The sequence below is a fragment of the Amblyomma mixtum genome, chromosome 3 (assembly GCF_055824585.1).
Source record: "Amblyomma mixtum isolate Tamu chromosome 3, ASM5582458v1, whole genome shotgun sequence".
Taxonomy (NCBI): domain Eukaryota; kingdom Metazoa; phylum Arthropoda; class Arachnida; order Ixodida; family Ixodidae; genus Amblyomma; species Amblyomma mixtum.
Window position 1 is genome coordinate 343,724,716 of NC_143014.1, and position 17,730 is coordinate 343,742,445.

Sequence of the window (17,730 nt, forward strand, 5' to 3'; positions counted from 1 at the left end):
CACGCTGAATACGACTGGCAGCTGCTGTTTTGTCTCCTTTAGCACAAAGAGGTGCTCGGCACGCTATCCGGGTAACTGGCATCGGTATGCAGCCGGCCCACGACGTTGAACTTACGATCGTAGGCACGCGGAAAAAAATTCCGGGGGGGGGGGGGGGGGGGGCACTTTCTTGACCTAAAGATCGGTGAGGCGAAAGCCTTTTTTGAGCGGTTTTGCAGCTTGTGTCACTGATGTATGGTTAAGGTGTTAATTAAGTACGAAATTGTTCGTAAATCTTAAATGCTGGAGGCACTGGAGGGCGTGTGGGAGGCATCCATCCGATTCTACGCCTTTCTGCAAACACTTTCCAGCTTCCTAGACAAGAACTACAGTAGCGGAGCCATTAGCGCGCTCGGTTGTGGAAGGGAAGGATGGTGGTTCGAACCCCATCGTTCACAAAGATTTTTTTCCTGGTCTGTCTATAAAGTCGTGACAGCTCTGCTGACAAACATCTGCTGAAACCCTTCTGTCGACAACGATGACGCATTAAAGGCTTTCGCCTTAATATCGCGTCTAAATTTCTTATGCTGAGAGCACGACAGCGAGTTCCAGGCATCATTCTTGCACTCTTTGTCACGCGACCGAAGATTAAGACGCACAACCAACCAGTAAATTCTCTTTCTTTCTTCAGGTTCGTTTGCTTTTCTTCGGGGGAGTTCAGCCTCCTCCAAACGTGAGTTGTTCGGTGGTGTTTTGAAGCACAGGAGTCCAGAAGCAGAAGGTACGAAAGGGAAATTATATTTACAGAGTATATACAAGGCAAACTCAGTTGCAGAAGCGTGAAGTCACACAGACGTTCAAGTACTGTAACTTAGAGGGCACTTATCTCACACAGAGATACAACTTCGGAAAATCTTACTCATCGACCGGCGGTCTCGGTTATATAGAGCCTAGAAGTTTTCCGTACGTGCGAAGCACGGACCCTGTTTAGGACTGCCATTCCTGGCTTTTCCTTCGTTTTTATTACATACATAAACAAAGGCGCTGGGGCGGTCATTTCTCTTGACCCGCCCCAGTCTTTGATCAACCAATCGCTACTTAATTCCGCAGTAGCCACGGCCCTGTGGGTTGGGCATAGCCTCGAAACCAGGGCTCGAATAAATAAAACAAACAAATCAAGAAAACATTCGTAAAACGCTCTCCACGCAACACCCTCGCCTTCCCCCAAGAAGAACGCACTTTTCATCTTAAGTGCATGCACGTGCGTAACTGCCTCAAGGCGGCCACCCTCTCGTGCTGCGTCCAACCGGAAGACCTTTGTCTACCTCCCCGCATGGCTACAACGCTATCAGTCAGCGGATCAGTCCTTTGATCAGTCGCGGTGGGAGGGAGACCACCCGTTTCGGGACGGCAAGGCCACGCCGCACGCGCGCCCTCTGCCCGAGGCGTCACGGCTGCGTTCCAAAGTGGCGTCCTCCCCATGCTGGTAATTGCTTCCGCATTTGTTGCTGCACTGCGCGAGCCACGCGGGAAGTACAAAGGGGAGAGTCAGCGAGGTCGTGTACGAGGCGCGATCTTACACGTCCCCCCTGAGAGGATAAACGAGCTTGGGAGTCCGCTCGTTTAGACAAGATCAACAAAAGATCGCGGCTGTCTACAAACACAATATGCATAGAAAGAAGTTGACATGCTGAAAAACGGCTCTCGGGTCACAAAGATACATCTCGCCGATACCGCACAAAAACACTCATGGACTATACACAGAGCATACACGATATCCGTCACAGTACGAGAGTCAGGGGCATGCAAGCATCCTTGCACAGAGTTCTGGCCACAGATCACCGATCACATCACAAATTGCAGCGGGTGAACGGGAACATTCACGTAGCCCGAGGGGCCATGGCTCATTGCTCCTTACCCCAGCTCGTGCTAGGGACGCGAGACAACGCGTCGGCGTTGCCGTTACAGGTGCCTTTCCTGTGTGTCACAACGACATTGTAGCGCTGCAAGGCCAGCGCCCACCTTGCCAGTTTTGCCCCATGAGGCGTGCTCGTCGTTAGATAGGATAAGGGATTGTGGTCGGAGACCACGTTAACCTGTGCTCCGAACAACCAATGGTCGAATTTCTTGAGCGCCCAAATGATGGCAAATGCCTCGCGCTCGATTGTTGACCAGCGGGTTTGGGTTGTAGTGAGCCGGTGGCTGGCGAAGGCGACCGGCTCCTCTCTCCCCGAGTCTCCCATCTGGGCCAGGCAAGCTCCGGCCGCAATGCTTGGACATTAGCGCGCGAGCGGCGCGAACTTGATTACTCTTGTATTTTGTAAATAGTGTACAAAGCTCTACCCTGTCCTTTCTCGCTGTCGCTCCCCTCTATACTTCTCCTCACTATCCTCTTCCTTTCCCTTTCGTTTCCGCCGGCTGCAGCTCGGGTGCTTAATAGCAATTGCCGCGGCCGGCTTCACTTTTTATTTTTAAATAAACCACTACCACCACCACCAGCTCCGGCCGCGATCGCGGACGCATCCGTGAACAGCCAGTATGGCTTGAGCATATTAGGGGTATTTAGCGCTGCAGCTTCGCAAAGCGACGTTTTAAGCTGAGTAAAAGCTTCCTGCGCTTCCCGAGTCCAAGGAATCGCGTTTGGCACGCCTCGCTTCGTCAAGGATGTGAGCGGTGCAGCGACCTCAGCGTAGTTCTCTACGTATTCGCGGTAGTACCCGCATAGCCCAAGCAGGCTTCGAAGCTGCTTTTTCGTAGTAGGCGGCGCAAGGTCGCGAACAGCGGCTAGCTTATCGGGGTCCGGTCCGTGTGTACCGCGACCCACGACGTGACCCAAGTACTTGATCTGAGCTTGTGCGATCTGGCACTTCTCGGGGCTTACCTTCAGTTTAGCTTCGCGTAGTAAGCCGATCACGATGCTTAAATGCTTCAGGTGCTGCTGCCACGAAGCGGAGAAAATGGCGATATCATCGAGATATGCCGCCGCGTAGCTCTGGTGTCTCGACAGCAGCGTATTCATCATTCGCTGGAATGTTGCAGCGGCATTTTTTAACCCAAATGGCATGACGCGCCAAGCGTACTGCCCTTCGTGGGTTACGAAGGCAGTCAAATGCTGACTCTCGAGGGCCACTGGTACCTGCCAATAACCGCGTCTCAAATCTACGAGAGTAATGAACTTCGCGCTGCCGACCCTCATAATTAACTCCTGCGGGGGTGTCATCGGGAAGGCGTCAGTACGTGTAGCCGCGTTCAGCGCACGGTAGTCGATACACATACGCACTGAGCCGTCCTTTTTGCCAACGCACACCACCGGATGAGCATGCTCACTTTCTACTGGATATATTAGACCCAAGTCTAACAACTCGTTTACCTGGCGGCCGACCTCGTCCCTAAGGAGCGCGGGTACGCGATATGGGAAGGCGCGTTTTGGCTGATACCCATCGTGCAGCTCGATCCTGTGCAATCCCACTTCTGCGGCTCCCGGTGTCTCGTTGAATAGGTCCGAGTGACCGCCGAACAGTTTCGCGATGTCGGCGCGCTGCTGAGAGTCCAAATGTGCCAGTTTCTCCCACTCGATCGAGAATGCACCTGACCGCGCGGACGCATTGCGTGGTGTGCATTCAATTAAGTCGAACCCGGATATATCGAATTCGAAGGGGATTGGAAAATAGTTCGATATAGCGAAAATTCGATATACAGATATAGGCTAAAACTGCACTCCCGATCATAACAAATTGTGGCTTACCGTTTGGAACAGCCGCGAATCACATAGTATGGGCACGCAATGTGAAAGCGCTTTATTTCGCGCAAAAAAAAATCACTAATTTTGGGCTGCTTTTTCCCCTGGGAAACGAAGTTCAAAACACTGGCCTCGATCTTCTCGAGACTGTCCAGGTGCGAGAGCACAGTGCCTTCCATTTCGCCGCGACAGCGCCGAATCAGGCTAACGCTGACGGCAGTTCAGTGGCTGCGCACGGACGCGTTTCTTCGACAACACAGTTGCCCTCGTCATCGCTGGAGTCGGCGTCTTGAACGCCAGTTACCGCTTGAAGTTCGCTGTCAGCGTTAAAGTCCCACTTCGGACGGAAGGGCGTCGAGAAAATTGGACAAGTCGCGAAACGCGTCGCCAAGCGCTCATCGTCATCTAAATCTTCCGGACATTCATCTCCGGCCACTTCAAGGCCTGCTTCACGTCGCGCGTTGAAACACAGGCACACACAAAAAAAAAACAAAACACGCGAGGCGCAGATGGAGCGATAAGAGCGAAGCCTATGCGAGCGGCAGTCAACGAGGCTGCGAAGGAACGACGGAGGGAAAAGAAAGAGCAGGGAGAAAGATCGGCGCTCTGGGCTTCGTTTTTTTTTTTTTTCTGAGCTCTCTCTTTTCCCCAGACCCACGAAGTGCCCACGAGCGACCGTTTTCTCTCTCTCTCTTTCCCCAAGAAGCGTGGCTTAGAACCGTCGGCGCGCGTCTCCATGCCGCGCTCTCTCTTCGCTGAGCTCCAATGACCTTGACGGAGCACATGCCGGCGGTACAGGAGGAGCGGGAAAGCTCGCGCCGGTGGGGCGCAAAAACGGGGAACAAAAAAAAAAAAAAGGGCCCTGCGCCTGCTGACTGACTGCGGAAATGTTTTCTGCTGAGGCGGCTGAGGACCGGACAGGAATGTCTTTGGGGAAAGCGCGCCTTCCAGGGGCGCGGCGCGGCGTTCGATATATCCAATGTCCGGCGAAAATGGAATTCGATATACAACGCAACTGTCCTATACTTTTACATAGTATTTTCAAGGGGGTAATCTGTGTGTTCGATATAGCCAATAATTCGAAATATGCGGGTTCGATATATCCGGGTTCGACTTACTCCAAAATCTGTGTCCTCGTCGAAAACGACGCCAACGTGGCTAACCCGCGCGTAGTAAGGCCGAAGCCTCTTAGCATGTACCAGTGGCGAGGTTCGCGCTCCGGTTTCGAGTCGGTAGGAATTCTGCCTTTCACGCGCGGTTATGACGTAGGGACCCAGCCATTTCGGAGCCAGTTTGCTCTCGCGGTCGGTGTCGAAAAGGAGGACTTGATCTCCGACATTAAAGACCTTGTTTCGTGCCTGCCTATTGTATGCCTGCGCGTAGCTTCCTTGGCGTGCGCTTGCCGTCAGCCCCGCTACCTCCGCGGCAATCTCCAGCTGCTCCCGTAGCTGTCTGAGGTATTTCGCGGGTTCCTTCCTTAGCGTGTTTGGGAGCGGTTGCTCGCCCGTCCAAGTGCGCTGCAAAATGGCCAATGGTCCCGTAGGGTTCCTGCCGTAAAGGAGTCGGAATGGGGCAACGCCTGTAGTGTCATGGGGCACTTCCCTGTACGCCCAGAGGACGAGCGGCACGAGTCTATCCCAGTTTTTAGGATCTTTCTGTATTACATGGAATAGCATGTTTTTCAAGACACGATTCCATCGCTCTACAGTCCCGTTGCTCTCCGGGTGTTTTGAAGTTGAAAAGCGCGGCGCGCATCCTAACTTCGCCAACATCTCCCGAGTTAGCTGCGCCGTGAAGTTAGTTCCCTGGTCTGAGCATACCACTTCCGGGATACCGGTGCGGCTAAAAATTGCCAGCAGGGCGTCGCATGTTGCTCTTGCGGTGAGTGAACGCAGACAGACCACTTCGGGCCACCGCGTGCACAAATCAACCAGACAAAGAGCGTACCTATCACCCCGACCTGAGGGCGTATCGATTGGCCCGATGATGTCGACGTTCACTACCTGAAATGGATGGTCGGGCCTAGTGAGGGGCGTGATAGGCACTCTGTCTCTGAGCCGCCTATCTGACCGTACCTGACAAGCGTGACACGTCTTGCAGAGTTGCGCCTCATCTGCCTCTAAACCGGGCCAAAAAAAAACTGTACTTGATTCTTGCCCTCGTCTTTTTTGGTCCCAAATGCCCTCCCCAAAGAGATTCGTGGGCTAGAGAGAGAACCTCTTCGCGTCTCGTCACGGGTAGCGCAAGCTGCTTGACTTTGGTTCCTGCGACAGAATCCCAGTGATATAGCAGACCATCCGCGATGAACATGCCCCCTTTTCCTATTTTCGCATCAGCCCAAGCTTTCTTAAGGCTTTCATCTGACAGCTGTGCCGAACGGAAGCTCTCGCGCTGCTCTGGGGCCTCGTCTTCATCGTCACGCGTTGAGCGCCGGACTTCGGCGGGGCACCCGTCACTACCTTCTTCATGTTGCTCGCCTGATGTGACGGCCAACTCTTTGTTCTCCGGTTCGCCTGCCTGCGAATCGTTCGCGTGGGCCGCGCCTGTCGTTGAGACCGGCTCTAAAGTCTCCCTGACAACGGTGAAAGATGCTGTAGTAGGGCCAGCTGTAACGTGTGCGTCGCTCCGGGAGACCGCTTCGTTGCTGTGTTCGCACTGTGCTAGCAGCTCCCAGTCTTCTCGCGAGAGCAAGCAGTCCACTCCCTCCGCGAGCTTGCCCGTAATTGCGCACACGACACGTACTGCCTCTGGACGAGCTACAAGCGTGGGGCGCCGCCTCATACTGATCGCGAGCGTAACTAGCTTCGCTTCTACTGTTTCCCCGAAAGCTGAGACAAGCTTTATCTTCCCGGAAGGCTCATGAGACGCGTCTGGCACAAGGCTTTCTCGGACTACCGTTATTTCACTACCGGTGTCTATAATCGCCGTTGTCGGTACTCCGCCGCATTCGATCCCTACCTGCTGCAGCTTCGATTTGCGCACTTCTTCTGGCGATCTCGGGGATTTAATTTCTGCAACCAGAGTCCTGTGGGAGTAGGCCGACCCAGCGGTTTCGGGAGCGTCCGCGCTGGCGACGGCTACTTTCTGAGCCCGGGCGCGCTTATCATTTCTCTGTGCGTTCTGCGCAGCGCGGGGGCAGTCTTTAGCGCGGTGACCCCCTGCGCGGCACACATAACACTGTGCCTGCCGTTTGATGTCACTGCTTGAAGGTGGGCATGGGGACCTTTCTTTCTCCGCGTGTGCGGTCGTTGGTCGCACCGCGCGCCCCTTTCCTTTCGCTTGCTCGAAAGTCTGAAGCATCTGCGATAACTCATCCGGTTTCGCCCACTTTTCCCCCTCGCGGAGGCGCACATACTCCAGACCCTCGGTGCTTAGGCTAGCTTTCATGCGATCGGCTACGACGAGAGCCACCACATCTTCCTTAGTGTCTGCCTCCCTCGAACGAAGGTAATAGTGAAAGTATGTCTTCACGCGAGAGGCGAATTGGGCCCAAGTTTCCTCCTTACGCTTTGCGGCGCGTTCGAACCGATCCAAGTACTCGACGGGGGTCAGCTTCAGCTCGCTTAATACGGCCGCCTTCACTGACTCGTAGTCGCTGCACTCGTCGTCCTTAAGACCGCGAAGCAAATACCGCACACGCTCGGTCAGCGTCGGCATGATCAAGTGTACGCGGCTGTTTTCCGGCACATCGTACGTCGTGAAAACTCTTTCCACCTCGTCAAACCAAAGCGGTACGTCCGCGTCGCCCGGCAACTTGAGTCCCTTTAGGACTTTGGCGCATTGGGAGACTGGGTCGAGGCCCGTTCGCCGTTGTTCCCCTGATTCCGATATCAAGGGGGTCTGCCGGCCACCTGTCATCGCTATCCCAAGCTTCTGCAATTCGATGCGCTCTCGAGATTCGACTTCGAGCTTATGCTTTGCGAGCGCAAGCTCGAAATCCAGTTCCATGCGGCGGATTGCCAATGCATCGGAGCCCGGCGTTGCAGCTACCTTTTGTAGCGCTTCTGCTATCGGCTCTGATGTCGCTGCGTCCTGCTGCGACGTTTCGCCTAACTGATCATCGCCATCTGACGGTTCGCCTGGCTGATCATAGCCCTCTGTAGCCATCCCCTTTAATGCACTCGCATTTTCCTGTCTGCGATCTGAGCTCGCCATCATGCTCCTTGTCAACACCATACGCCCGTTTACACATGAGCCATAACCACCTCAGAGGTACGCAAGGAATCCCGCTCACCCGTGCTGGTGTCGCTAGTGGGATCCGTTGCCTCTCTGTTGCCGCTGCCTCGTCCCGAGATGCAGGATGAAGGACGCCTCAGGATCGGCGCTCTGGAGTACCTTGTTCCCTTGGCTGGACCTTGTGTTCAGCTTGTGTCACTGATGTATGGTTAAGGTGTTAATTAAGTACGAAATTGTTTGTGAATCTTAAATGCTGGAGGCACTGGAGGGCGTGTGGGAGGCATCCATCCGATTCTACGCCTTTCTGCAAACACTTTCCAGCTTCCTAGACAAGAACTACAGTAGCGGAGCCATTAGCGCGCTCGGTTGTGGAACGGAAGGATGGTGGTTCGAACCACATCGTTCACAAAGATTTTTTTCCTGGTCTGTCTATAAAGTCGTGACAGCTCTGCTGACAAACATCTGCTGAAACCCTTCTGTCGACAACCTTCTGTCGACAACGATGACGCATTAAAGGCTTTCGCCTTAATATCGCGTCTAAATTACTTATGCTGAGAGCACGACAGCGAGTTCCAGGCATCATTCTTGCACTCTTTGTCACGCGACCGAAGATTAAGACGCACAACCAACCGATCAGATTTCGATGCAGAAATGCAATTCCGATCCGTCGCCGCAGTGTCCCGCTGCACGGCAGCTGGCTATCGCTTTCGCTTCTACCTTCGCGCAATAAAAGCCGCCGCGGTGGCTCAGTGGTTATGGTGCTCGGCTGCTGACCCGAAAGACGCGGGTTCGATCCCGGCCGCGGCGGCTGAATTTCTCGAAGGCGAAATTCCAGAGGCCCGTGTACTGTGCGATGTCAGTCCACGTTAAAGAACCCCAGGTGGTCGAAACTTCCGGAGCCCTCCACTACGGCGTCTCTCATAGCCTTAGTCGCTTTGGGACGTTAAACCACATAAACCAGTACACCTTTGCGCAATAAACTTGTGGAAACTTATGCCGCTTCCTTTCTTCTGCCTTGCGCCTCAGCCAACCACACTATAATTTATCGGCATGCCGCGAATAATGTAAAAAAATGCAAAAGTGGCCCACAGAATGCCGACGGTCCCGCGTTTTGGATACACAGTGAAAGTGACTGCTGCCGCCAGTGCCGCCACATTACGCTGACCTCACGGCTTTGAGCTTTGTCTATGCTACTTCTGCCGCATGTGGCGCGTATGTTTTGTTATCGGATTGTTTGGCGCATATAATTCCACGTTTGGTGTCTATAGCCACAAAGCCGATTCAGATATCTTAAAAACAGTGTTCCCCTGCGATATATTAGGGACCTACAGTACCGTAATATAATATTGTGCCCTAACACCGAAAATTGAAAATATGAGTAGGCTGTATAGTGAGGTAATCGTCTTTTAAATACATATCATAGACATTATGCCCATCATGCCGTGCAATCCACATTCACAGACCGCATTGTCGTATCTTTCACACATTATTAAAATACAATCTGTACAGATTACCAAAGGCACCCGGAATAAGTTTTTTTGCGAATGATGATATACTCCACGCATTTTTGGGCATTCTTCGCAGCTATGACTGCTAATTCAACTCGTTTTCCCGTCGGATAATAACCAGACTGGCTTTTCCACAGGTTCTATCATTACCCTTTGAGTAATTCCGTTATCACCCCTACACACCGCCTTACACTTCCCAACAGTAATCCGAAAGCTGTTCATACACCTTGAGCATCCACTTCTGCGCATCTGAAATCATTCCTCGTCCAGACCGCAAGAGATTGGAACAACCTGCCCGCTGAAGCTTTTGTCCCTCGTGGCCTGGAATCCTTCATATTATTCATCACTGATCTAATTAAATATGTTAGCTCAACCTTCATGTAATGCCCCCGTTTTGGCCTTCGAAATACTAATAAACAAATAATAAATAAATAAACGGTAGTATTCTCGTTCGCTCGGTTGCACCGGCGACGGCGACGCAGCTCAACCCACGAATAGGCGCTTAAGAGCTGTCCTCTAAAACACACGTATCTAAGGCAGGACGTAATGAGACTAAGTATGGCCACCTGGCTCTTTTGAAACGACGGTGAAATCTCGGGTCACTTGGGAAGAGGGCCTGAGGTGCTCTTGGGCAGTGTCTTCAGCCACACTACCGTGATGATTACATCAAGAGAGGCGCCTACCGCCATGGCGATCCGCCCATTCCAGGCCGAGACCCCACGAAATGTGAGTACTTCCACCACAAACCTCGTGAACTGCCGGTCGTCGTCTGTGTTGCGGTGGAAGTCGTCCATTCTGAGGTGGTAGACAATCGCGCTGCTTGAACGTTGCCACGTTTCTTGGGCGAGATGCAAGTAGAGAATGATTATGGTTTCTGGGATTTAACGTCCCAAAGCGAATCTGGCTATGAGGGACGCCGCTGTGAAGAACTCAGGATAATTTAGACCACCGGGGTGCTCTTTAACGTGCACTGACGTCGCACGAGTCTAGCATTTCGCCTCCATCGAAGTGAGAACACCGCGGCCGGGATCGAACACTCGTCTTTCGTAGAAGAGAATGGACCGACGAAAAAAAGCTTTATTCCAGATGAATTTAAAGTGTTCTTGACCCTTACGGGTCACTGGGCGCCGTGGTCGATCCTTGGTCCAGGATGCCGCACTTGACTGCTGCCATCGTGGCTCGGCGCACAAGAAATTGTTGCGCTTCTTCGTCCTCTCTGGCCAGCAAGTATTCGTTGTTACTGCTGTAACAACTGAAGCGTTGCATGTGTCTCTCGATTACCCCCATCAAAGGGGGATAAGTGCCTTAGGATGGAATTTTCGATATCGCTGCATTAATGTTCGTGACAGCTCATGCAGGGCGCTGTCAGTTAAAAAAAGAAAACGAGTGTTATTTGCAGTCAAGGCTGCGACGAACGGCGAAAAATGCGTAAAGTATTGCATCATTCATAGGCAAAGCGATTCCGCGTGCTTTTTGTTAATCCGTACAGATTATATTTTATTAATGTGTGATGGATACGAAAATGCTGTCTGTGAATGTGGATTGCATGACATGATGGACAGAATGTCTATGGTATGTATTTGAAAGAATACCTTCTTATGTTTTCAAATTTCGGTATTAAGGCACAATATTGTCATGACCAGAGGAGCCGCGAAGGTAGGCGTCGGGAGGAACCCAAGACTGGGAGCCTTCTTTTAATTAGAGAGCCAGGTCCCAGGACACAGAAAAGAGCCAGCGCGCCTCGAGAGCCCACCGCCGCTTCGTCGTCGTTTTCGGCTCCGCGCGGAGGCCGCGCGGCGCGTTAGGCGCGTGGCTATATTATATCACGGTACCGGTAGTCTCCAATATATCACCGGGGAATACAGTTTTTAAGATATGTGAATCGGCATTGTGGCTGTAGATATCAAACGTGGAATTATGTGCGCAAAACGAACTGAGGCCAAAACAGACGCGGGAAATGCTGCGGAAGTAGTATAGACAAACCTCAAGCCGTGACGTCACCGCGATGCGGCGGCGCTGGCGGCAGCAGTGACTTTATTTGTCTAGCCTAAACGCGGGACCCTCCGCATTCGGTGTGCCACTCTTGCCAGTTTTTTTTTTTTTTTAACATAATTGGCGGCATGCCAATAAATTATGCTATGGTAGTCTGAGGCGCAAGGTAGAAGAAAGGAAGCGATATTAAGAGAATAAATAGGGGAATTTGTTCGGACGTTACCTGTGCAGAGAGACTTGGACTCATAAATGCCACAATCGTCTGTTTTATCAAGCAGAATAAATCGTTTAAGTTGGCTGCGTGCTTAACAAAGCTCCCAAGAACAGAGAGATCGCATTTGCCTGAATAAAAGTAACTTGACAGTTGCTACGACTTAAGTGTTTATTATAATTTCACGTTCTCCGCAGTGAAGTGGCTCGGAGAAAAGAGAACCCACATCACAAGGTTCATCATGTGGAAAGCTGCTTCGATTACGTCATGCATGGTGTCGTCCTGCTTGTAGCACGCACGGGTATAGAACTGCAGACGATAGTTTCTCTCTGCCTCGCGCTTTCTCGGTTTATTTTAATTAGTCAACGTAGTCACCCGCCGTGCCCGCAATTTTGCTTGCTGCCAACTGCCAGCGGGAAAGGAAGCCTATGCACCGCACCGCCTGGTAATTCCGTCTAGCGAACTGGTTGAAAAATTGCGCAATCACTGTCCGGGTACCAAAAGGAATGCTTTTAAAAAAAAAGGCAACGCGCACGCTTTGCAATATTTGCATGCGCGAGATGATTTCGAAGGCAACGTGGCAACGTCGCTTGGCGCAGTATAGGCATGCTGCGTTTTTGCCTTACGCCCCGCGTCGCTGCCGACCGCGGCGCTGCCTTTTTTTTACAAACATGACGTTTGTCTATAACACACCACTTAAAGTCGGTTGACTCTTTGCCATTAAAAAAGGGCGCCCGTATTCTTAATCATGAGATACGCGCACTTGACGCGCTGCCTTCTTCGTCATGTGATCTCGACTTCGCCACTTAACATGGCGCAGCCATGCACACGCATGCTACATGGGGCTTCCGCGGCGTTCTTGGTGATATTAGATACCTTTAGCTTACGGTGTACCTCGTTAGTGTTGCCTCAGTACCTGTAGCCTGAGCGCTCATGCGCCGCCGCTTACCGTAAAAATGCTCTCGAAGATACCTTTATCACACCGCATTTAGGTACCGTAGTACCAGGAATCCGAGCAGCAACCATCATAATCATCATCACCATCAGCAACCAGGGACCACTATTTCGTGGATGGTGGGGAATGCGGCACAACTGCGTTTACGGTGGCAGTACATGATTAGCCTAACCCTAACTGCACGACGCCAAGAAAAAGGATTGAATGGTCGCTTTTTCTAGCTTTGTAAAATGAATAGCAGCACAGAAAAAAAGAAGGCAGCAGATAACGACGAAGAAGTACGTGAAATCAGCATGCACTCTGGCCAATCCCCCGCAGTGAGTATGTGCCATTAAGCCTGAGGACATCATCATTATCATCATCAACCGAACCACAGACCGTTGAGCGGGAGACGAAGACCTTAACCCAACACTAAAACGCTTATTTTTTCATACGGTATTCATTGCACGGTTGTTATTTGAATCGACATTATTGGACGTGATAATATTTGGTTGGTTTGGTTGGTTTATGGGGTTTAACGTCCCAAAGCGACTGAGGCTATGAGAGACGCCGTAGTGGAGGGCTCCGGAAATTTGGACCACCTGGGGTTCTTTAACGTGCACTGACATCGCACAGCACACGGGCCTCTAGAATTTCTCCTCCAAAGAAATTCTAGCCGCCGCGGCCGGGATCGAACCCACGTCTTTCGGGTCAGCAGCCGAGCACCATAGCCACTGAGCCACCGCGGCGGCACGTGATAATATTTATTAAACTCACTACACACACTGATTACTTCAAAAGTGGACAGCTAGTGCATGCGCTGCAACAACTTGACAAGAAGCACGGTCCTCCATCACGCGCTGGATGTCTTGAAATCTCACCTCCCACCTCTGTGTCTAACCCTTTCGCCTAATTAGTCATGTTTCATTCGCATTGCAAATAAAGCCGGCTAACGGAAAGCGCCCTCTTTGAATTTTTCGATAGATAATTCTCTGATTCTTCAAGTAGAAATTGTTTGTATTCTTGGCCTTTTCCTTCATATATCTGGGACTGGCACCCCGTGGCTGACAGCCACGCCTAAGCCGGCTGACGCCACTCTGTCTGATTCGTCGCATAGCTATATGCGCTCCTTCGGCGCGCGTGCTGACACGGACCGCCAGCTTGTGCGCTCTATCCTCCAGCCACGGATAATATATCAGGCACAATTTCAACGCTTCACCTGCAGACAGTGGAACTCCCTTGAAGCTATGAATCGTGAGGCTATGCTCGCTATACCATATATACCACCCCCGTCTATATCCAAGCTTCAGGAGTACGCCCAAATTACTACACTAAGTGAACACATCGACCGACGGGTGACAAACATAGCTCGCAAACAGTCTCTATAACTTCATCGTTTAAAGACACTCCCTCCGTGGTCGTGCTCTCAGCCCACAGACAATCGCCCCACTGCTTCCCCGTCAGTATCACCGGCCTATCTGCCTGAAGGGTGCATATTGTACACCGACGCATCACATACTGCAGAGCGGGGAGCTATTGCTGTCTACAGTCCCTCCCATCCACATCTCAACACTCGCGCGACTTATACAGCGGATACGTGCGCCCCCTGGCATTGGAACTTCAAGCCATTTACAATGCCATTGCTTCCCTTTCGCTCGTTCACATATTCAATGGAGTTCATCTTTACACCGACTCGCTGGCCGCCCTTAGATAGCTTAAGGCTGTTGGACACACATTCCAGATTACTCTATCAATTCATCTGCTCTGCGCATAGTACCCATGTCATGTGCGCATATACTGGATTCGCGGCCATACACATGATCCACATAAAATTCAAGTGGATGTTATGACACACCTTGACACATCAGACCACCCGCAACCTTCCCCTCTTCTCCCAGATCCGTTCCTGTCCCATGTCTACCATTCACAAGTTCTGCGCCAGTGAACACGGGCTTTATTCCTCCGTGTTCGCGTCCTCTCCCTCGCAGTCTTACTCGGAAGGCGTAGTGTTTCCGTGCCCCGGATTCGGGCAGGGGCGGCTCTGACTCCATCCATCTGTCATATGGGGCGTCAAAAAAGATCTGCCAGCATCCGACAGGCGCCCTCACTGTGGCGCTGCACCGGGCATTCGTGATGTGCGGCAATTGTTGTGGACGTGCCCAGCGACGGTTCCTATTAGAAAACGGCTCCTCAGGGAGGTGGGCCTGCGGTGGAACAGCGAGTGCGATTATGTGACATGGACAATGGACAGTCAGTTCTCCGGAGAACTCCGACAACCTCAGCGAAACAGGTCTTCCCTACTTTCTTTTAACTTTCTATCTCCTGCATTACATCCCCCTTTCTCAATGTATGCCTCATGGCACACCTCTCGAATAAAAGAACAAAATTGAATTCATCGTAATTACCATTGCTTCTGAGAAATGTCGTTTTCTTTGAAAGTCCGCGCTGAAGACGGCGAGGATGAGAACCGTCGGTGCTGCAACTGGATGTGATATTTATTTATTTATTTATTTACAAAATTACAAATACCTCAAAAGAGAACGCTCGTCGGCGATAATGAGGAATTGTTCTGCTTCGCCGACGAGTCCGGCCTCAAATCAAGGATGCAATCAAACAAGCTTCGTATAAAGAAAAGAGAAGGACGTAGAGCCACTGCGTGCTACGTGTGCTGCGCTCGAGAGAAAAAGGACACGGCGCTACACTGACATGGGCAGAAATATCTGCGCTTAGCCATGAGGACTTGTTCAGGATGTCAAGACCAGCCAGCAGCTGCGCCCTGAAAAGCTCTGCGTTCGTGCCTTCAGGGCGACGACCAGATCCGGTGAAGACGCCCACCCCGCTCCAGCTGGTCTGCCTTTTACTGTGCATTCCACGAATGAGTTCCACCCTCCTTGGCTTCCGCGAGGACCCGTCACGAGCCGCGTCGCTGGGTGGCCCAGACGAAGCCGAGACGACGTTCCTGCGATACCGAAGGCGTCGTTTTCAAGGTGAGAAGTTTTACCCATGCCGTGATTTGTAGGGCCTCTTAGGAAGCCCCTGGTTGGGCTCTTTGTGACCACGGCGTGGTTTACACGCTCAGCATTGCTTTATGCCGGGATAGTTTCGGAGTATTGCCGCCGCAAAAAGCCTAGCAATTCTGGACACAACCATTTTTCTACGGGAAAGAGTTTATGAACATAATTTCTTGCATATATTGTAAGATTTCACTAAAACAATCAATATAGCCGCCGATCTTCTATCGGCAGGCTTGAATTTTTTTATATTAACATCCTTGCTACCGACAACAATTTCTCCATTGGATTTATACGGGAGTCAACTGCTCAATTCGAGCGATGGAGAAATTTTAAAAGATCTGGCTACGCATCGAAAGAATGAACCATTACCTTCAGTATTTGCATAACAATACTTCACAGTGTTCCGATATTCAAAATGTTCTTCCCGGAATGCTGCATATGTCCACCATGAACAGAGGATGTTACTGCTCGAGCGGAAAACAGATTGGGTTCACGATGCTGAATGTAACGCAGTTGAGGAAGAAGCCCTGCGTCTTGTGGTTACGTAACATTGAGGGCGCGCAACACGTGCTGCACACGCTGTGCTTTGCGAAATCAATAACCAAGCGCTGATGGCTTTGCAAAACGCTAACACCGTGCTAGGCGAGGATCTCGCAGAAATAGAGAAGCATTCGTTTAGTGGCATTCAGTTCACCGTATTTCCATGTCACGTCGATAATTTATAATTACAAAGGTACCACGAGGATGTTCTATGCTCTCCCTCAACATTGCACCAATCTTGTTTAGGTTATCGATAAGTCTTGAAAAAACTGATTTGCACTCGTCCGGTAAGAAAACAATCAGATCAGCATTCACAGAATTCGGCACCAAGCATGCTTCCTTTCGGATCTATCTTTCGAACGAGCACGCCTTCCCGATTGAAATAATTTAGTTCCTTCCTAGAGTTATTTGTATGCATAGGTGCTGCAAGCTAAACGGAGTTACTACAGGAAATGTAGCAAGAAAAGGCACATACAATGCATGGGGCTTCAGATGTACAAACCTACAATATTTATATTAGAATAAGTATTAAAGCTGATACCTAATCACGGCCGAGATATAGGAGCCTGGCGTAGTGCTCCGAGGTGAGCGACACGACAAATTCCCATATATGTGTGCGCGGAGGAAAGGATTATGGCACATTGCAAGAATCGCCTGGTACTAAAGGATGCTGGAGCTTGGACAGGATCGCAATACCGCTGGAGCTGGATGCCAGCAGTGACCACACAGTGGGGCCTATGGCCGCACCTCGTGCAGCTGTAGCCATATTGTCATGGAACACTCCGATTTCTTCGGTGTAGCTGCCCGAGAGGCTTCCTGCTCAGCTTATCGCGATATCCTTCGTTGGTCGTTCTGCACAGCGGAATCCGACACTGGGGCGTTCACATGCTGTTGCAGGAGTTGCATATAGAAGGGTGACGATGCGTCGCAATTGGAAGCCCGCCTGGCAAACGCTGTTATGCATGTGAAGTCATTTTTTCACCCCGACTAGAGACGAAACGTCCCAGACTCAATTTCGTTTTGCGAACAGCGCAGGTTGAGTCCGCCGACGTTGCCGCAGTGGCGGGAGTGCTCGACCCGCAGCTACACGACGCCGAACATCACGGGAACGACGAGCCCAGCGACAACACCACCGGTGTTGATCATCGAAGCCCTGCGGTGAACCTCTGCGCTGGAGTAAGCTCCCGTGCGATTTTTTTATTTCGTAATTCACTTAAATTTTTTCTTTACCATTCAACACGGGCCTAACGAACTTGCTTCGATCGTTAGATTGTACAAGAGGTATTCCTTCTATAGGACATTGCTACCGTTGTGACAGTATCTCTATGTCTCGTGCATACGAGAAAATGCCGATATTATTCCAAAATAACCGACAACCACAACGTTATGCCTCCGAGATTGCAACTACAAAACTGCTGGCACAAAAAAAAATGTGATTCTAAATGTTAGTAGAGTAAAATTTCGTCTTGATGTTGGTCCTTTTGCTTCCAATATGATTCGCGTTTTTTCCATCATGCATCTACGTAGGGCGTCAATGTCTGCTTGAAGAAGCTTCCTCTTGCCAAGCTTCAATTGCAGCCAGCTGCATAGCAAGGGTGTTTATGTATGAATGCGAACAGGAATCTAAAAATATCAAT

General features: G+C 51.1%; 1 pseudogene; it reads right to left on the reverse strand.

Annotated features, from left to right (window-relative positions):
- Positions 1–7,825, reverse strand: part of LOC149356188 (uncharacterized) — a 32,651-nt pseudogene extending 24,826 nt beyond the window's left edge.
- Between the last annotated feature and the right edge of the window lie 9,905 nt (positions 7,826–17,730).